This window comes from Zingiber officinale, chromosome 6A, assembly GCF_018446385.1.
Source record: "Zingiber officinale cultivar Zhangliang chromosome 6A, Zo_v1.1, whole genome shotgun sequence".
Taxonomy (NCBI): Eukaryota; Viridiplantae; Streptophyta; class Magnoliopsida; order Zingiberales; family Zingiberaceae; genus Zingiber; species Zingiber officinale.
This window is the reverse complement of record NC_055997.1, coordinates 45771641-45793883: the sequence shown is the minus strand read 5'-3', so window position 1 is coordinate 45793883 and position 22243 is coordinate 45771641. Positions and strand designations below refer to the sequence as shown.

Here is a 22243-nt window from a genome sequence, read left to right as displayed (position 1 = left end):
TGGCTAGGATTGGTGGCACACGGAGGATAGCTATGGATGAGCCCAAAATAGTTGAAAAAATATTTTTCATATTAATTTCCTTTTATGCTGTCTATATGTGTTGTGTGTGTGTGCATGTTAAAATTCCTCATTTTAAATAATTAAGAGGGAGATGAATTATTTAAATTCCACGGTCTCCATTACTGGTTTGTAAGTGATGCATTCAAACTTGCGCATTGGCTCTGAGTGCCTTCCTCCACATCAGATGGGTTTTTTTGTGGATCACTAGATCAAACTTCCTTTATGGATGATTATAGAAAATTATTTAGGTTTGTGTGATCTTCTCCATCTGAAGGGGCACAATCCTATTTAATGGACTAAGTATCAAGTAATGGTATACACTTAGGCGCATTTAATAGTATCCTCCCCATCAGAGTCACTGCTATTATTTGTGTGACCAAAGAAAAATCAACTATTAATTTTATTTGTCATAAAGTTAGGTTGACAAGATAATAAAATTAATGGGCAACCCCCCCCCCCCTCTTACAAATGTTTGAATTTGTATACGCCCACACTATCGTGTCATACAAAATTCACGGTATTTTGAGGTGTTAGTGAATTTAAATGGTATTGTTTGAGGAATCAATATCATTTTAATTTCTTAAGTTTTGACCAAATATTTTGTGATTCTTAAGATTTCAAATAACCTTCAATCCTCTTGCTGTTATATTGAAAGAGAACAAACTTACTGGACCCAATTATATAAATTGGAAGAGAAACTTGGATATTGTCTTAACTGCTAAAGGCTACAAGTTCATACTTTTTGAGGTCTGTCCAAGCTTGCCTAATAGCGATTCTAGTGAAAAGGAAATTGAGTGTCATAAGAAATGGGTCAGGGTAAATGAGATGACGCAGTGTTACTGTAAGATACCGTAAAAAAAAAATTAAATAATAAATTTGGACGAAAATTCTTATTGGATTTTTCAGGAATTTATAGAGATTTTTTGGGATTTAAACGGGCTCCGTACGACCCGTTTTGAGAGGATGGATTTCGGGTACAGAGGAGGTCTGTTTGGAATACGCGAATTAAGTTGGAGTTGATTGGTTTAATTAACCCAAGGTTGGATTAATTAACTAAGTTTATAATCGTGCCTTAACTTTTTTTCTTCTCCTCATCATCGCCGAACTCCCCCCTTCCCCGATCTCGATCCCAATCCCAAACCCTTCCTCATGCGCTCGATCGCTGGCCACCGCGAGTTCATCGTCGGCAGCGACCTTTCCTTTGCGTGGCCCACCAACGCCGAGCTCTCTTGGCTATTAGGAGGCTTGATCCTCTCTTCCCTCTCCGGCGATTCTTCTGCCATGCCCTTCTTCTTCCTCCTCTCCCTCGATTTCTATCGCGCCGACGGCCGGCTGCCAAGCATCACCGTCGACGACCACAAAGGGGCAGATATCATGGCTTCGTCACCTTCACTGCTCGTATCGCCTTGCCCTGCAGCCTCATCGAGTACCGGAGTCAGGATTTCCCACAACCGGTCGACCTATAGATGATCGATCCATTGCCGCCTCTCTTCTCGATCCGATTTCCCTGAGGGTACAACTCAATCGCCGCCGATCACGTTGGATCTCTTAGTGGCATCGCGTCTCCAACACTGTTGTGTCGCTCTGTTGCCAATGCCTGATTGCAGCGGTCGTCTGCTCCTGGTGGATGCCGATTGCTCCTCACCACCGAATCTTGGATCAAGGAGATCCATTGCGCTTCCTCCTCACCATATCTTGGACAGAGAGGTCCTCTACCCTTCTTGAAGCTATGCCCTAGCTTCCGGGTGCTGGTTCTTCTTCCTCTTCATTGATCTGGATTGAGGTAAGGTTCTGTTGAGGTAAGTTTTGGACTGTTGATTAGGGTTTCAACAAACCCTTTTGCTGTATGATTGGTATTCTAGACTGATCTTGGAGAATTGGTGTAGGAGCTATTGGTGGAAGTGGGCAGTGTTTGAAGAGGCTGTGAGTTTTTGGATTTGCTGCTACCTTCCAAGGTATGGGATGCTCCAATGAAGTATTTCTGTTGGTTTTATTAGAATGCTACTCTATTAGGTTTTCTAAGGGATTTGGTTGTGATAAGTTGATTTGTTATGGTTATTTGGTGAATGAATTATGTAAATGGATACATGATCATTATTGGTGTGTGTTGGATTGATTGAGGTTTATATTGAGTTGAAATTTGTGGATATGATGATAGGTTGATGTAGATTATTATGTGATCATTCTTAGGATCATTTGATTGATTATGTGGACGAATTATACATGTTGGATTCATGATGTTTAGTGGTTGATTTAATGGTTTAAATGATTGGATGATTCTCGTATTTGGAAGTATTGTGATATGTTGATTTAGGTGAGTTTTGAAGATTAATTTCATGTCTACATTGGTTTGGATTAGTAGTGATGGATTGTAGAAATTTAAATCAAGTTGTATTGGATTGATTAGCGGATTTAGAAGGATTAATGGATGGATTTGATTAGTTGTTGATGATGATGTTAGGTTGTTGTGGACTTATGATGGAGATTTGATTTTTATGATAGGTTATTGTGGTTTGATATCATTATGTGGAGATTTGTTATTGGATTAAATGATGTGTTGATTTGGAGGATTAGTCGGAGATCAGATTTGATTGGAGTGCTCCTATTGGGTTAGAGATTTTATTTAGCTATTTAATTCATATGAATTTAGCTAAATAAGATATAAATATAGTGATTTCTGCAGGACTTGGATTCGGGACAAGCGTCTCGACGTGGGATTTCCGGATCACGATCGACAGATTTAAGGCGGGTATTTCTTCCTTGACTCTATGTAGATTTTATTGAGCTTAGTGCATGGTTTTATGTGATGGATTAGGCTACTTTTCCTTATATCGTATTTGTTGGTTGCCTTCCTGCTTGATCCTTATGCTTGATCTTTGAGATGTCCTAGTTATATCATATGCAGTCTCTACTCTTGATTTCTACTCTGCTGGGATTACGCGTGTAGAGTATGTATAGTGGGGATTGTCGAGTTGTTGGGTTTATCATGCTGATTTATGCATATAATGTTGATTGTATGTAGCTTGGTATGTATTTTAGGAGTCATCATGTTGACCCTACATTTGCATGTTGTATGTACACACGTGTTTGGTTATGTATTTTTGGAGGAGTTGTGTTGATTGTATGTTTATGGTTTATACACGTGTCTGATGTGGTTATTATTGGAGGATACATGTTGGTATTACTTACGTTCGGTGCATATGTGTCTAGTGGATTATTGGAGATTTTTGGTTGATTATACGCGTATAGTTGTGTATATGTGTTTGGTGGGATACGTGGTGGTATCATGACGATTATAGTCTTGTTGGAGGTATTTTTTTAGGTTTGGAGTTATTGCATGGATGATGATTTTATATATATATATCATGTTCATCATTCATTGCATCTGATGACCATTGTCTCCCTTGTGGTGAGAGAGTCATCAGTTGGTTTGGTTTAGCACCGCACACTCGGCCACTCATGGGTAGTGGTAGTTGGAGCAGTTGCTGCTAGTCCTGTCGTGCCACCCGGTCACGAGGTTTAGTGAGATCCGGCGTTGTGAGCAGTCAGGGACCCTGATGCTATTTAGCTAGATAGCTATTAGCGGACTGTCCGCCTCGACCACTATATAGTGGGCTGGAGGGTAGTACAGTCATCACAGACCCAAGCCTCTCGGCCATACAGGGGTCGTGGTGTTCGGAGAGGTGGCGGGGGTGACCATGGAGCATGCATGCACTTTTGCATATGATGCACGGTGCATATGGGGGTTATATTTACATACATGCCTACTAGATACTAGTTGCATGTGTTTGTGGTATATTGCATTTGTTTGCGATATGATTGTTGCATTTGGTTGCCATGCTGCATACATGTCATTTATTTTACATGTATATGCAGTCGTACTTATATTGCACAGGTGTCACGGGTATATCTGTTGCAGATCCGGTGAGTTTACTGATCATTGTACCATGTGTCGATTCTAGATTGGGTATGTATCTGTCATTATGTTAGTTGTGGTTTGTACAGTTTATGTCAGGTTATTATGTCAGGTATGTTCAGATGCATTGATTATGATAGTATGATCATGTTCTTATTCCCTACTGTATACTTGTGATCTCCATGTTTGTTTATTGACCATGCACTATCTTGTCTATTACCCGCTGAGTTACCTATACTCACCACCGCATGTATACATTTATGTTTTCAGGTAGATGGTTGGAGTGTCGCTCGGAGTATCCTGTCTGCCGGGTCCTACGTCACATCCGAAGACTGTGTTCGTTTTCTATTGTATATTCTTTTCTTATTCGTGGCATTGTATTTGTGTTTAGCCATGTGGCTATCTTATTCTTTCGGTGTTGTATTTAAGCCGTGCCGGCATGCATTGTATCTATTTGTCTTGTGTGGGCTTTCCGTTTTCGTTTTTCCGCTGTGTTGGTTTGTTTTGTACAGTCGTGTGGGCTGTTTTATATATAACTGCGTGGTTGTGATTGTTTCATTCCAGCCGTGTGGGCTGTTATTATAACTGCGTGGTTGTGTATATAAATATTCCAGCCGCATGTGGCTGATGTATATTTTGTTTGTAGTGATGCTTTATATTGTCACCGGTACAGGGGAGATGCTGTCGGATTTTTGTCTGGCAGTGACTCCTTTGGGGGCGTGACAAATTAGTGGTATCAGAGCGGGTACGATACCTGTCTTGCTATGTATTCTGGTTTTTCGAGATTTATCTGATACCAATTTTTGGTATCAGAGCGGGTTTGATGCTTGTTTTGTTTTGTTTTGGATTTTCGAGATTTATCTGATACCAATTTTTGGTATCAGAGCAGGTACGATGCCTGTTATTCGTGTTTTGGATTTCGTGATTCGATTTTCTTGATGTGACTTTTCGGGTTTTGGGACCGGGCAGCAGCAGGACATCTCCAGGCTTTAGGAGGTATGTTTGCATATTATTACCTTGCATTTTGTTAGTACATATGCATGGTTGTTCTGATCGTTATGATATGTGTTAGTGTCCTCTTGTTAGTACTTGTCTAGTTGATTGTATCATACATTTCATGTGTTGGGTCAATCACTGATCACGGTTGACCCTAATGGAGATCAAGGATTTACAGTCTCAGGGGATTTCCTCATATCATACTATTAGTAGTTTTAGTGTCTGTTACTACTAGTTGGTTGAGAGTCAGAGTCACATACCTATCTCTATTATTATTAGCTGGATAGTGGATGGTATCTGTATGCATATGTTGACTCAGTTTGTATTACTCTGGTTGGTTAGATCAGTTTAGGATTGATTTACCTGATCGACTTGTGCAGTTGTGGATTGATTTATCTTAGTTGGTTTCGTACTCCTGTTATTTTGACTAGTAGAGTATTGATTTACTCCTGTTGGTTAGGTTTGTAGATTACCCTCGTTGACTTGGGTAGTTGGGTATTGAATTACCTTAGTTAGTTTTATTAGTGGATGATTGATTTACTCTTGTTAGATCAGATAGTGTTGATCGATTTATTTTGTTGGTCCGACCAGTAGGGGACTGACTTACTCTATTTTTAGAGATTCCTATCTTTGGGATGTTTCATACTTGGTTAGATATTTTGACTCGTACCGGTGTAGAAAGGACTGAATTAGCCGTATACCATTATCGGCTTAGTTAGTCTATAGAGGATCGATGCATCCTATTCCATGAGGACTTTGACTATGGACTGTCTGTACCTGGTTGGGGGGCTTAGAAGGTACATTCAGATAGGATACCACACGGTGTGGAAAAGTGTAAAGCTACGTGCTTAACACTTTGAGATACAACCGTTACAAGGGTATAACTTGGAGAGTACATTCGGATATGATGATCTTCGAGGGGTAGAGCGTCGATTGACGGATATTTTGATCAGTTATTTGGTTGTAGTGTTCCTTTATCTTTGTGTTCATTGCTTGATACTGGAGGTTGCTGAACCTCAGGGTGGAGCAATCACAGTATGATGGGGTACAAGACAATGGTTAGACGACTCAGCTAACATTGTCTATATCAGGTGACTTAATGACCCTGACCACATAATCATTTTACCAGATATTGTAGTTTATATCGCAGATTAGAGGGTTTGACCTTTTATCGGTAGTTGTCGAGGGACATTTATAGATGAGTGTTGCGGAGATACTTGCTTGATGGGTAGATTCTTAGTCAGGAGATTGTGTGACCCTTTGACTTTGGATTGATCTTCTTTTACTATGGATATATGAGTATCTAAGAGGATGAGATGATGAGATTTGGCAGACCTGTTGGATACATTTAGTTTGTTGGCAGTAGGTATTGAGGGTTGGATGCTTTCCTTTGACTCTATCATTTTTATGAGACTATCTGGTATGATTGATTGATGTTGAGGATGATTTTTGATTGGTGGGTGTTGAGAGATCAGGTGTGGTGATAGGGTGCCTTTTGATGATTTGTTAGTAGATATTTGACTTGATAATCTATTAGTTATGTTGGATGCTGATAGAGACATGAGGAGTAGCACTTGTGTGATATTTATGGATTTATAGTTGGTGATCAGATCACAGATTTGTTGGGGATCTTACGGTTGAGTGTGCTTATTGTATGGATAATATGAGTCATTGGTGTTACCATTTTAGGCATACCGTGCCCTAGACGTGTTATGGACTCGATATACTTGGTATCATTAGGGTGTTTGGATTAGATTTCATTATCTTTATTGATGATGTTGTGATCTATTCTCGATCCGATGTGGATTTCGTACACTATCTTCACATAGTTTTAGAGATGTTTCGACGGGAACATCTATATATGAAGTTCAGTGGTGCGTATTTTGATTATCTTGTGTGGGATTTTTGGGACATATTGTCTCTGATAGAAGATATCGGTGGATCCACAGGAGATAGAGATTGTTATCAGTTGGGAGTAGGCATAGTCTATACTGGAGATTCGCTGTTCCTTTTGTGGTCTGGCTGGATGTTATCGGAGATTAGTTGAGGGGTTTCTCCAGCGTTTATGTCGTTGACTGGACTGTTCAGGATGAGTATGGAATTTTCCTGGATAAACGCTCACGAGATCAGTTTCAGGAGTTGAAACGAGAAGTTGTTAACTGCACTATTTTAGTTGTACTTCCTAGTGTAGACGGATTTGTACTCTACACAGATGTATTGTACCTCGGATTTAGTGCAGTTTCGATGTAGCATGAGCAGAGTAGTCTTGTGCTAGTAGTTAGAATTCTCAGGTAATGAGAATTAGATTCTCTTTCTTTGTGGGAGATTATGTGTGTTTCTGAGTCACTTCTTGTCCGAGAGGAGTTACTGCAGGAAACACATTGATCTGGATTTGCGATACATTCGGGTGACACATGATGTATGGAGATTTGGAGCATTCTTATTGGTGAAACGGTATGAAGAATGATATCACGGATTTTGTAGTTTGATATCTATTATGTCAGCAAGTGAAGGCTGAACATCAGATGTTAGTAGGATTGCCTTCGTTGATTTGGATATTAGAACGGAGTTGGGAGTATGTTTTGATGGACTTTGTTGTGGGATTACCCAGGACATGGAGAGGATATAATGGTTTGGGTAATCATTGTTGGGCTACGACTTACCCCCTAGCTATTGATTTGTAGGATAGATTCTTTTGGACTGAGTAGTAGGATTATACTCTAGAGGGATTACTGGACTGGATGATGTATCTCTGAGTATTGTTCTGAATGGAGATCAATGATTTCATGTCATGGTTTTGATTATGGTTACAACAGACTTTGGATTAGGAGTTTCACTTTAGTATAGATTTTCATCTCAGACTGATGGATAGTTTGAGCGCTCTATACATGTGTTGGAGGATTTATTGATAGTGGATTTTGGGATTTTTGAAGTGTTTGATTTATCCACAGTTGACTAGATTGCAGAGTGGGAGTAGCGGTAGTAGGGTGAGTTTATAGCTCACAGAGTTGTCGCTAGTCACTTGGAGGAGGATTATCATGTTTGGAGATTTGTTTATGATACTTGGATGAGTGGTATATGAGTATGTTGTTTAGTTGTCACCCTTGGATGAGGATCCCTGAGTTGACTAGTAAATTTGGGGACCAAATTTTTATTAGTGGGGGAGAATGTAAGATACCGTAAAAAAAAAAAATTAAATAATAAATTTGGACGAAAATTCTTATTGGATTTTTCAGGAATTTATAGAGATATTTTGGGATTTAAACGGGCTCCGTATGACCCGTTTTGAGAGGATGGATTTCGGGTACAGAGGAGGTCTGTTTGGAATACGCGAATTAAGTGGGAGTTGATTGGTTTAATTAACCCAAGGTTGGATTAATTAACTAAGTTTATAATCGTGCCTTAACTTTTTTTCTTCTCCTCATCATCGCCGAACTCCCCCCTTCCCCGATCTCGATCCCAATCCCAAACCCTTCCTCATGCGCTCGATCACCGGCCACCGCGAGTTCATCGTCGGCAGCGACCTTTCCTTTGCGTGGCCCACCAACACCGAGCTCTCTTGGCTATTAGGCGGCTTGATCCTCTCTTCCCTCTCCGGCGATTCTTCTGCCATGCCCTTCTTCTTCCTCCTCTCCCTCGATTTCTATCGCGCCGACGGCCGGCTGCCAAGCATCACCGTCGACGACCACAAAGGGGCAGATATCATGGCTTCGTCACCTTCACTGCTCGTATCGCCTTGCCCTGCAGCCTCATCGAGTACCGGAGTCAGGATTTCCCACAACCGGTCGACCTATAGATGATCGATCCATTGCCGCCTCTCTTCTCGATCCGATTTCGCTGAGGGTACAACTCGATCGCCGCCGATCACGTTGGATCTCTTAGTGGCATCGCGTCTCCAACACTGTTGTGTCGCTCTGTTGCCAATGCCTGATTGCAGCGGTCGTCTGCTCCTGGTGGATGCCGATTGCTCCTCACCACCGAATCTTGGATCAAGGAGATCCATTGCGCTTCCTCCTCACCATATCTTGGACAGAGAGGTCCTCTACCCTTCTTGAAGCTATGCCCTAGCTTCCGGGTGCTGGTTCTTCTTCCTCTTCATTGATCTGGATTGAGGTAAGGTTCTGTTGAGGTAAGTTTTGGACTGTTGATTAGGGTTTCAACAAACCCTTTTGCTGTATGATTGGTATTCTAGACTGATCTTGGAGAATTGGTGTAGGAGCTATTGGTGGAAGTGGGCAGTGTTTGAAGAGGCTGTGAGTTTTTGGATTTGCTGCTACCTTCCAAGGTATGGGATGCTCCAATGAAGTATTTCTGTTGGTTTTATTAGAATGCTACTCTATTAGGTTTTCTAAGGGATTTGGTTGTGATAAGTTGATTTGTTATGGTTATTTGGTGAATGAATTATGTAAATGGATACATGATCATTATTGGTGTGTGTTGGATTGATTGAGGTTTATATTGAGTTGAAATTTGTGGATATGATGATAGGTTGATGTAGATTATTATGTGATCATTCTTAGGATCATTTGATTGATTATGTGGACGAATTATACATGTTGGATTCATGATGTTTAGTGGTTGATTTAATGGTTTAAATGATTGGATGATTCTCGTATTTGGAAGTATTGTGATATGTTGATTTAGGTGAGTTTTGAAGATTAATTTCATGTCTACATTGGTTTGGATTAGTAGTGATGGATTGTAGAAATTTAAATCAAGTTGTATTGGATTGATTAGCGGATTTAGAAGGATTAATGGATGGATTTGATTAGTTGTTGATGATGATGTTAGGTTGTTGTGGACTTATGATGGAGATTTGATTTTTATGATAGGTTATTGTGGTTTGATATCATTATGTGGAGATTTGTTATTGGATTAAATGATGTGTTGATTTGGAGGATTAGTCGGAGATCAGATTTGATTGGAGTGCTCCTATTGGGTTAGAGATTTTATTTAGCTATTTAATTCATATGAATTTAGCTAAATAAAATATAAATATAGTGATTTCTGCAGGACTTGGATTCGGGACAAGCGTCTCGACGTGGGATTTACGGATCACGATCGACAGATTTAAGGCGGGTATTTCTTCCTTGACTCTATGTAGATTTTATTGAGCTTAGTGCATGGTTTTATGTGATGGATTAGGCTACTTTTCCTTATATCGTATTTGTTGGTTGCCTTCCTGCTTGATCCTTATGCTTGATCTTTGAGATGTCCTAGTTATATCATATGCAGTCTCTACTCTTGATTTCTACTCTGCTGGGATTACGCGTGTAGAGTATGTATAGTGGGGATTGTCGAGTTGTTGGGTTTATCATGCTGATTTATGCATATAATGTTGATTGTATGTAGCTTGGTATGTATTTTAGGAGTCATCATGTTGACCCTACATTTGCATGTTGTATGTACACATGTGTTTGGTTATGTATTTTTGGAGGAGTTGTGTTGATTGTATGTTTATGGTTTATACACGTGTCTAATGTGATTATTATTGGAGGATACATGTTGATTGTACTTACGTTCGGTGCATATGTGTCTATTGGATTATTGGAGATTTTTGGTTGATTATACGCGTATAGTTGTGTATATGTGTTTGGTGGGATACGTGGTGGTATCATGACGATTATACTCTTGTTGGAGGTATTTTTTGAGGTTTGGAGTTATTGCATGGATGATGATTTTATATATATATATCATGTTCATCATTCATTGCATCTGATGACCATTGTCTCCCTTGTGGTGAGAGAGTCATCAGTTGGTTTGGTTTAGCACCGCACACTCGGCCACTCATGGGTAGTGGTAGTTGGAGCAGTTGCTGCTAGTCCTGTCGTGCCACCCGGTCACAAGGTTTAGTGAGATCCGGCGTTGTGAGCAGTCAGGGACCCTGATGCTATTTAGCTAGATAGCTATTAGCGGACTGTCCGCCTCGACCACTATATAGTGGGCTGGAGGGTAGTACAGTCGTCACAGACCCAAGCCTCTCGGCCATACAGGGGTCGTGGTGTTCGGAGAGGTGGCGGGGGTGACCATGGAGCATGCATGCACTTTTGCATATGATGCACGGTGCATCTGGGGGTTATATTTGCATACATGCCTACTAGATACTAGTTGCATGTGTTTGTGGTATGTTGCATTTGTTTGCGATATGATTGTTGCATTTGGTTGCCATGCTGCATACATGTCATTTATTTTACATGTATATGCAGTCGTACTTATATTGCACAGGTGTCACGGGTATATCTGTTGCAGATCCGGTGAGTTTATTGATCATTGTACCATGTGTCGATTCCAGATTGGGTATGTATCTGTCATTATGTTAGTTTTGGTTTGTACAGTTTATGTCAGGTTATTATGTCAGGTATGTTCAGATGCATTGATTATGATAGTATGATCATGTTCTTATTCCCTACTGAGACTGTATACTTGTGATCTCCATGTTTGTTTATTGACCATGCACTATCTTGTCTATTACCCGCTGAGTTACCTATACTCACCACCGCATGTATACATTTATGTTTTCAGGTAGATGGTTGGAGTGTCGCTCGGAGTATCCTGTCTGCCGGGTCCTACGTCACATCCGAAGACTATGTTCGTTTTCTATTGTATATTCTTTTCTTATTCGTGGCATTGTATTTGTGTTTAGCCATGTGGCTATCTTATTCTTTCGGTGTTGTATTTAAGCCGTGCCGGCATGCATTGTATCTATTTGTCTTGTGTGGGCTTTCCGTTTTCGTTTTTCCGCTGTGTTGGTTTGTTTTGTACAGCCGTGTGGGCTGTTTTATATATAACTGCGTGGTTGTGATTGTTTCATTCCAGCCGTGTGGGCTGTTATTATAACTGCGTGGTTGTGTATATAAATATTCCAGCCGCATGTGGCTGATGTATATTTTGTTTATAGTGATGCTTCATATTGTCACCGGTACAGGGGAGATGCTGTCGGATTTTTGTCTGGCAGTGACTCCTTTGGGGGCGTGACAGTTACAATTTGGCTTCTATGTCAAATGTACTTCAACATCAACATCATGCCATGCCTACTGCTTATGACGTGATGAGCAATCTTAAGGAACTCTTCGGACACCAGAATTGGGCTGCTAGGCAACAGGCTATGAGAAATTTGATGACAGACAACCACCATGACTGAGGGGACACCCGTGAGGGATCATATCCTCAAAATGATGGCTCATTTAAATGAAATAGAAATCCTCGGGGCTAAAATTGATGGAAAACCCAGGTTGATATCATTCTCCAATCATTGCCTAAAAGTTTTGAGTAGTTCCGCTTAAACTACAACATGAACAAAAGGGTTTATTCGATGGCGGAACTTCTGATAAAACTTCAAGAAGCAGAAGAGTTATTTTGTCAAAGCTCTCAAATTCACATTACAAAAAATATTTCTGCTTCTAAATCGAAAGGTAGAAAGAAGAAAAAGAAACAAGTTGGTTCAACAAAGAAAGTGAATCGATCTCTAGGGACTGGATCGAAAGTAGGTGTAAAGAAGGCGAAGGGCAAGTGCTTCACATGCAATCAGTCTGGACATTGGAAGGTGGACTATCCTCGTTGTAACGCCCGCCCTCCCTGCTACCCTAAGGGACGGGGCTACGATACTCTACGTATAAATTTTTCTTTTTAAAACAGCGGAAGACTTAAAATAATTTTCATAGTTTTAATAAAAACTTTTCTTTTAATATTCCTTTTGAACTATACTATCACATGACATCAAAATCATAACATCAAATCCAGTGGAACCATAATGTCAAGCCAAACATGTTTAGGTATCACAAGTCATAAAATACCAATGCATAGTTCTTTAAAGAAACTTTAAGCAGGTTCTTATTTATTTGGTTGCCTAGCCACTGCCACACACATCTTCGTTGCCCCTCCTGCTGCTCCTCTAACTCATCCAGCTTTTTCCTTTATCTGTGGTACAAGGAAAGTAAGCTATGAGCACTCATGGCTCAGTAAGTTCCTTTCCTACTCACTAAAACCAACAATCAGCACATAATCAAGAATGCATCAACAAGTCATAATCTCAAACTAATCATGGCATAACATAGCATTCTATTCAAACATATCATGCATCATAATATAATCACAACTAGTCATAGCATATCAAGCATCACCATGGCCGAAACATATACATAGTGCATTGCATAAAACATAGCTAGACATGGCATAACAAACAAGTATCATGGTATATCAAAGCATGGCCGAAACATGTATATCAAAGCATCATACTATGGCCGAAACATGTACATCAAGGCATCATCATATCCATGGCCGAAATTTATATATCAAGCATCAACAAATCCATGGCCGAAACATGTCTATAAGGTATAGCATGAACATAACATAATCATACCTTATCATGACATATCATAATCAAGAGCATAACATGAAACATAGCATAATCATAAGGTGTATGCAATATGATTTTGGAAAACATGTATCCGAAAAACATGTGTATGTCTCATGATCTTTAAAACCATTTTCTTTTACATATATACTTGAAAATAATCTCAACATAAGGGGATCCGGCTATGTACCACTTACATATTGCGCGCAACCTTGTAGGTCCAAGGTAGCAAGTCTTGAACCCTACGAGGCAAACATACTAGGCCCTTAGTCCTAGGGGCACTTAGGAGCCCATCTCTAACGAGGTCCTTAGTCCCCGGGGCGCTTATGGAGCCCACCCTTGGTACAAGCCACTCACATATAAAGTAAAGTACATGTCATACATATCATGTATCATAAAAGCATGCATCACTTAGGCACACATCATATCATAAAAGTATGCATCACTTAGGCATACATCATGTCATAAAAGTATGCATCACTTAGGCATACATCATATCATAAAGGTATGCATCACTTAGGCATACATCATGTCATAAAGGTATGCATCACTTAGGCATACATCATATCATAAAGGTATGCATCACTTAGGCATACATCATGTCATAACAATATGCATCACTTAGGCATAGATCATAAAAAAACATGCATATCTTAAGCATAAAGCATATCATCAAGCATGCATAATTTAACCACATATCATATCATGAAAGCATGCATATTTTAAGCACTAAACATAGCATCAAAGCATGCATAATTTAACCACATATCATAACATAAGCATGCATATTTTAAGCACAAAGCATATCATATCATAAAAGCATGCATATCATAACATAAGTCATAAATCAGAAGCATACATATTAAGCATAAGGGTGTATCTTGTGATTATCCTATCATAGGAAACATGGTATCATATTTATCTTGGTTTTAAGCTTCCTAAACCCTTGTGGCCGAAACCCTTTAGAGCTCAATTTAGGTTAAACACAACATCCAAGCATGTGGCACCTAAATTATCATCATAACATTTTCATAGGAAGCATTATAAACATGATTAACTTAGTTTCTAAGTTCCTCAAGTCCCTAATTTCATATGGCCGAAACCTTAAGGTGTGAAACAAGGTTCCATATGACATAAAAGCATGGGCAACTTTAAATCATATTTATAACATTTTTTTACCAAGGAACAAGGTAAACACATTTGACACATTTGAATTAGTTCCTAAGTTCTTTAAGCCCTTAACATATGTCATGGTCAAAATTTAACAAATTCTCATTAGGGCTACAAACAAGCATACAAGTATGTGAACTTGGACTAATATTATGTATAAATTCATACAAGGCATCATCCAATAGTTATGGCCGAAACATACCCTAGCATAATTTTAGGTCATAAAACAACATATAGCAATTGAACCTTGGCTTTCTACTTATCATTTTTCATCTAGAGTGACATGAGCATAATTAATTTAAGTCCTAGGGTTTCTAGGGCCTCTAAACCTCCATGGCCGAGACTTACAAAGGTCCATTTAGGTCATGGAAAAATCATACAAGCATGTGACACAATCAATAGGTTATCATATTTTCATAAGAAGCATTTTAACACCTTTGGTTTAAATTCTAGGGCCTCTAGGTCATTTAAATCCTACTTGGAAGAAACTCATCAGTGTTTAAACTTGCTTCAAGTAACATAAAAACATATGAAGTCATACAAGTTTCATAGCATGTGTAAAGACAAGCATAATGAGCATACATATGAATTGTGTCTTAGGCTTTCTAGGTTTCTTTTTCTCTTTTTCTTTTATTTTTTTCTCATGGCCGAAACCTACCATTCTTTAGCTAGGTTTTTAAGTGGCCTAAAGCATGAAAAACCTAAGTAAGTTTCATGGTAAAATTTACTAAGAAACATATATATAAATTTGGTTCATGAACAAACTTGGACTCTTGTGATCATACATGTCATATGTCATATAACAAATTTTTCTACACCCTAATTAAGCATGAGGGCATTAGACAACTCTCATATCTAAACATCACAGAGGTCTTGAGCATATTAAAATTTTGTTTAAGCTTTTCTAAGCTATCCATCTCATCATGGCCGAAAAACCCTAAGAAGAGTTCACGAAGTTCTAGCAATATTCAAACATACAAATCTTTTAAGATCTTTGTATTCTATCACATGAGCATGTTTATTTAAATTTAAGGGTCTTCCTAACCCTAAACCCTTTCTTGGCCGAAACATATGAGTGGGTTTTCTTTTAGTTTCAAATATCTTCTAACAAAGAAAACTAATACATGATCCTTAATATTTCATAGGGAGAACCTTGTACTAGTTGGGTAAAACAATAAATTTTCCTAGCCTTTTAAAAATATTTTTGGCCGAAATTCTAGGGTTAAGTACTTCTCTGATCAAGCATCATATAGGTATAAAAACATGAAGAAGAACCCTTTTCCATGGCATAGAAAATCTATCATGTAGTGAAGACTAGTTAAACATCACTAGATTTTTGAAAGCTCTTCTTAGCCGAATTTTCTCAAACTTGTTTCTAGGTTTTAAGATCCTCATAAAATCCGAAAAAAACACATAAAAGCCTTGTACCACAGGTGAGGGGAAGCTTACATCCTTTTTCGCTTGTGGATCTAAGGTATGGTGAAGAAGAAGTAGCCTCTTCTTCTAGTTCCTTTCCCTTGATTCCTTTGCTAAGTCCTCCTTGTATCTTAGGCTTTTCTTAGGGAAAAGTTTGGCTTTGGGGCTGAAGGTGGAGGAGAGGGGACTGTGGTTTCGGTGAGGGAGAGGATGAGTGAGAGAAAATGAGAGAAAAATAGCTTTCTCTTTTCTTGCTCCCTTTTATGTTAAGGGGGAAGAGGTAGCAAACTTAGTTTTTGCTTTCCTTCTCCCTTAGCCCTTTTTCTCTATTTTATTTTTATTTTTATTTTGTTTATTTATCCTCATCATTCATGGTGAAATAAGGGGGAATGAATCCCCTTAACTCCTCTTTAAGATTTCGGCAACATCAAAGAGGAAGAGGGAGAGAAAGGGAGGAAGGCAAGTTGCCTTTCTCTTGCTCTGTTCTTGTTTTCTTTTGGCTATCTTTTATTCTCACCTTTATCATGAGTTTCCCTCCTTTCCTATCAATATCTTCTTCCTATCCCAACTGGTTATTACCCATTAATTCTATGAAATATAATATAAGAGGTTCAAGGTTCAATCCTTGACCTCTCCCTATTTTTATTTCTTTTTATTTCAACCCACTTCTTATTATTTTTCTAAGGCAAATTCATCATTCTCATATTTATTCTTAAAAGCTTAATGGGTGTTACACTCGTAGAAAGGAGAACAATAAAGGTATATCTTATTCTCTAGTAGTTGATGTTAGAGTGTATACTAAAAGTCTAGCTTTTTGTAAACATTTATTTTGAAATAAAAAATCACATTGGTCAAATGTCTACATTTATATGCTAAGCGTAGTTGTTCAATTAATTTATATTGAAGATAACATGGTGTGTGGTGTCACACATAGAAGATCATGTTATCAGTTCCTTATAAATTATAAATAGTAGCTCACGACTAAGATACATATGAACAAACCATTGGAAGTCGTAGTGTAATTTGGTATTAGTTTATCTTAACTATAAAATTACACTAGTGCACTCTGAGTGTATTGAGCAGGACCATTTAAGGTAGTTCTTTTTATACTGACTGCATAAAAGAATAAGACCTTTGTTATTATGGAAGTGTGTGCTCTTAATCATGATATAATAACAAACACATATATTTAGTATTTATTTCTTTAATTTATCAGTGGGTGAGATTTAGTTTGATAAATCAATAGACCCGATAACTTAGGAAATAATATTATTTATAGTGTGTGTTGTTGATTGTAGAAGGAAACTATGTCCTAAGAATCTAGGTTGATGATGTCCCTAAGAGGAGCTCATAAAGATTGTCATGTAAACCCTGCAGGTGGACTTAGTCCAACATGATGATAAGGTTGAGTGGTACTACTCTTGGAGTTAGATATTAATTACGTGAATTGTCAGTAACTCATTTAATTAGTGGGCATTCAATATCTTAAACACAAAGAGTTTAACACACTCATGATCAGAAGGAGCTCATATAGTAATATGCGATTGGTGCGGTAGTTCAATAATAACTCTTTAGAGGTATGAGTTATTATTGATGAACTCGAGTTGGGTGTTCAGGGCGAACACGGGAAGCTCAAGTTCATCGGGAGACCAAAACCAATTCCTCCTCTCGGTCCCTATCGTAGTCTCTTATTTATAAAGTCTTATACCCACCTAAACCCAACTTCCTACCCACCTTAAGGTGGTCGGCCAAGCCTAGCTTGGAGCCCAAGCTAGGGCCGGCCAAACCAAGGAGAGATGGGTTCAAGTAGGTGGTCGGCCCTAGCTTGGAGTCTAAGAAGGTGGCCGACTACAATAAAAATAAAAGGGATTTTAATTTTAAAATCTTTCCTTATGTGAAAGTCATGATTTAAAAGAGAGTTTTAAAATTAAAATTTTCCTTTTATAGTTTCTACAAAGGATTAAGAGAAAGGTTTGATATCTTTCCTTATTTGTAGTTAAAAGGTAGATTTTAATTTTGGAGAAAACTTTCCTTTTTGTAATCATCCACATGTTTTAATAGAGAGATTTTAATTTATAAAAGTTTTCTTTTATAACCAACTAAGTAGGGAATTTTAAAAGATAAATTTTTATTTTAAAAATTTCTGGAAACAAATTAGGAACTTTTAATTTTGTGTTTAAACCTTTCCTTGTTTGGAGGATATGTAGGGGTCGGCCATTAAAAGAATAAAAGGAAATTTTTAATTAAATTTTCCTTTTATTGGCAAGGAAAATAAGGAAGTTTTAATTATGTTTAAAACTTTCCTTATTTGCCAAGACCAAGGAATATAAAAGAGAGGGTAGAGGTGCCTCACCTCACAACACATCTATTATTCCTCTTCTCTATTCCTTGGTGGTGGTCGGCCCTCATCCTTCCTCTCCTCCTTTTCTTATTCTTTGGTGGATGGATTTATCTTGGAGAAGAAGTAGAGAAACGAAGCTTTGTTTCTTAGCATCCCTTGGAGCTTGGTTGGTGGCCGAAGTTCTTCATCTCAAGGAGATTATTGGTGGTCGAAACTTGCAAGGAAAAGAAGGAGGCTTGGGTGGATTCTCATCTTGGTAGATCGTCGCCCACACGACGTCCGAGATAAGAAGAGGAATACGATAGAAGATCGTGAGATCTATAAGCTGTCACGCCCCCAAAGGAGTACCTGCCAGACAAAAATCCGACAGCATCTCCCCTGTACCGGTGACAATATGAAGCATCACTACAAACAAAATATACATCAGCCACATGCGGCTGGAATATTTATATAGACAACCACGCAGTTATAATAACAGCCCACTCGGCTGGAATGAAACAATCACAACCACGCAGTTATATATAAAACAGCCCACACGACTGTACTAAAACACAGCGGAAAAATGAAGAAAAGCCCACACAACACAAATAGATACAATGCATGCCAACACGGCTTAAACACAAATACAACACCAAAACCTGAAGATAGCCACATGGCTAAACACAAATACAATGCCAGAAATAATAAAAAGATATACAAAAGAAAACAAGTACGGTCTTCGGATGTGACGTAGGACCCGGCAGACAGGATACTCCGAGCGACACTCCAACCATCTACCTGAAAACATAAGGATATACATGCGGTGGTGAGTATAGGTAACTCAGCGGGTAATAGACAAGATAGTGCATGGTCCATAAACAACATGGAGATCACAAGTATACAGTCTCAGTAGGGAATAAAGAACATGATCATACTATCATAATCAATGCACCTAAACATAACTGACATAATAACCTGACATATAAACTGTACAAACCACAACTAACATAATGACAGATACATACCCAATCTGGAATCAACACCTGGTACAATGGTCAGTAAACTCACCATATCTGCAACAGACCTACTCGTGACACCTGTGCAATATAAATACGACTGCAAATACATGTAAAATAAATGACATGTATGCAGCATGACAATCATATGCAACAATCATATCGCAAACAAATGCAACATACCACAAACACATGCAACTAGTAACTACTAGGCATGTATGCAAATATATCTCCAAAGATGCACCGCGCATCAAATGCAAATGTGCATGCATGCTCCATGGTCACCCCCGCCACCTCTCTAGACACCACGACCCCTGTATGGCCGAGAGGATTGGGTCCGTGACAAACCGTACTACCCTCCAGTACATGCAGCGCTATAGGCGCCCGAAGCGGACGGTCAGCTAAGTAGTTATCTAACTACATAGCTAAGGGTCCCTGGCCACTCATAACTCAAACCCTCTGACTACTGTACCTTCAAGACCCACTACTCCAGAGTGATCGAGGCTGACAGAACACTGAGCGGTTGAATGAGCGCGACAGGACATAGCTCCACTCCTAGCTACCACTCTCCAACAGTGGCCGAATGGGTAGCTATAAACAACCGACGACTCTCTCACCACAAGGGAGATAATAATCGTCAGCATGCAATGAATGATGACATGATATATATATATAATCATGAAACGAACACCGTCATCACCCATGCAACTCTAAATCCACCTAAATACCCCACAACATGAGTATAATCATCATGATACCTCCATATATCCCACCAAACATATGTATATAACTACACATGTATAATCAACCAAAAATCTCCAATAATCCCACTGGACAATTATGCACAGAACATAAGTACAATCAACATGTATCCTCTAATAATAAACACCTCAGACACGTGTATAAACTCAAACATACAATCAACACAACTCCTCCAAAAGTACACGACAAATACGTATGTACACACATGTAAATGCACGGTCAACAAGATGACTCCTATAAAACATACCCACCTATGTACAGTTAACATCATATACCCAATCAGCATGGTAATACCAACCACTCGACAATCCCTACAATACACTCTCAACACACGTAATCACAGCAGAGTAGAAATCAAGAGTAAAGACTGTATATGATATAACTAGGATATCTCAAAGATCAAGCGCAAGTATCAAGCAGGAAGGCAACCAACAAATACGATATAAGGAATAGCAGCCTAATCCATCACATAAAACCATGCACTAAGCTCAATAAAATCTACATAGAGTCAAGGAAGAAATACCCGCCTTTATCTGTCGATCGTGTCAAATACTCCAACGTCGAGACGCTCGTCCCGATCCCAAGTCCTGCGATCACATAATATATTTAGCTAATTACACGAGTAGCAAATAGCTAAATAAAACTCCCCAATCTAATTAGGGAAACCCCAAATCGAAAAAATTAACCTAACCCCGTTAATACAATTAGGTTTAACTAAATCCATAATCCTTCAAATAATCCTCAATCTAACTCCTTCTAGATCCAAACATAATCCACAATCTATTAATCAATCCAACACTCACAAATCAACACATCTTGAATCCAACTCACTTAATTCATCATCAATCAAACACTAATCCAAACTCATCATAAATCCTTCTAAATCCACCAAATCAATCCAGCACAACTTAATTTATTTCTTTAATCCATTAATCTATCATTCAATCCATTATAGCATCTCTATTAAACATCCAAAATCAATCTCACTTAATTTATCTACACACCTAATCCAACCCAAAATTAAACAACAACTCACCTAAATTTATGAAAACTAAACCAGATGCATACACCCCAGCAAGAACACCTAATAAATCACTAATCCATAAATTCCAAACCCATAATGCATCTATCCTCCATCCACAATTAACACCTCAAAGTCCAGAATGAAATTCATCCAATACAGCCAAACAATCAAGGAATTTAATTAATCAATACATCATGTACTCAATTACTCCTACACATACCTCAATCAAGCTACTGTTGATGCTGGTTTGAGGGCTGCCGGCACCAAGAACACCACAGCAAGAACAGAACAAAACCTCCTGATCGGATCAAGCAATGAATCAAGAAGAAGATCACAGATCCAAACACCAACTGAATTAATAACCTAACCTTACCTCATTCGGTTGTCTTCAAAGAATTCACCCAATCCGTGACCTAAATCAACCTCAAAGAAGAGGATCAAGATCTGATCTCGCGATGTCAGTAGGAAGAATCAAAGGGTAAGGCTTGAAGCTAGGGCACAAATCAGAGAAATAGAAGGAATAAGGTTCGGATTTCTCACCCTTGATGCCCTAATTACCCCCTTCACGCCGGCGTAGCTACAACGTCGGGATCGAGAGGGTGGCTGGAATCTTAGCAGTAAGGTAATCAAAATTCCAATGATGATGAAGGGTGCCCGAGTAAGAGATTGTTGCTGGTTGCAAGCTCATGGTCGGTCGGCATGATCGTGGCGACGCCGAGAAGAAGGGCGATCGATATCCGCGAGATCAAAAGGAAAGAGGGGCAACAACCAGATAAGATCGGAGGGAGAACCGGCTGAGGCACGCTGGAGGAGAAGGCCGGTGCCGGCGGTGAGCTCGCGGTGGCCGGCGATCGGGCGAGGGGAAAATCGTGAGAGGGCTCAGGAGAAAGGAAATCGCGTGAAGGAGGAGGAAATCGGGGAATGAAAAGAGAATAGGAATTAGGGCTTAATTAAATGCTTAGGTTTAATTTAATTAAACTCAAAGTTTTCTCCTTAATCATCTCCCACTTTAATGGTGTTCCAAACAGGCCTCCTCTGTACCCGGAATTCATCCTCTCAAAACGGATCTTACGGAGCCCGTTTAAATCCCGAAAAATTTCTAAAAATTCCAGAAAAATCCAATACGATTTTTCGTCCAATAACATTTATTATTTAATTTTACGGTATCTTACATAAGCTATAAAAGGTATAACTAGTTATTAGTTTCTGC

At 39.0% G+C, this 22243-nt stretch overlaps 1 long non-coding RNA gene across 1 annotated transcript; it reads right to left on the bottom strand.

Annotated features, from left to right (window-relative positions):
* Positions 1 to 21252: 21252 nt before the first annotated feature.
* LOC121993910 lies at positions 21253 to 21934 on the bottom strand. The gene is made up of 3 exons (XR_006115475.1): positions 21574 to 21934; positions 21407 to 21477; positions 21253 to 21331 (listed from the first exon to the last, which is right to left on the bottom strand). It is a non-coding gene; the product is annotated as an uncharacterized LOC121993910 (long non-coding RNA).
* Positions 21935 to 22243: the final 309 nt, after the last annotated feature.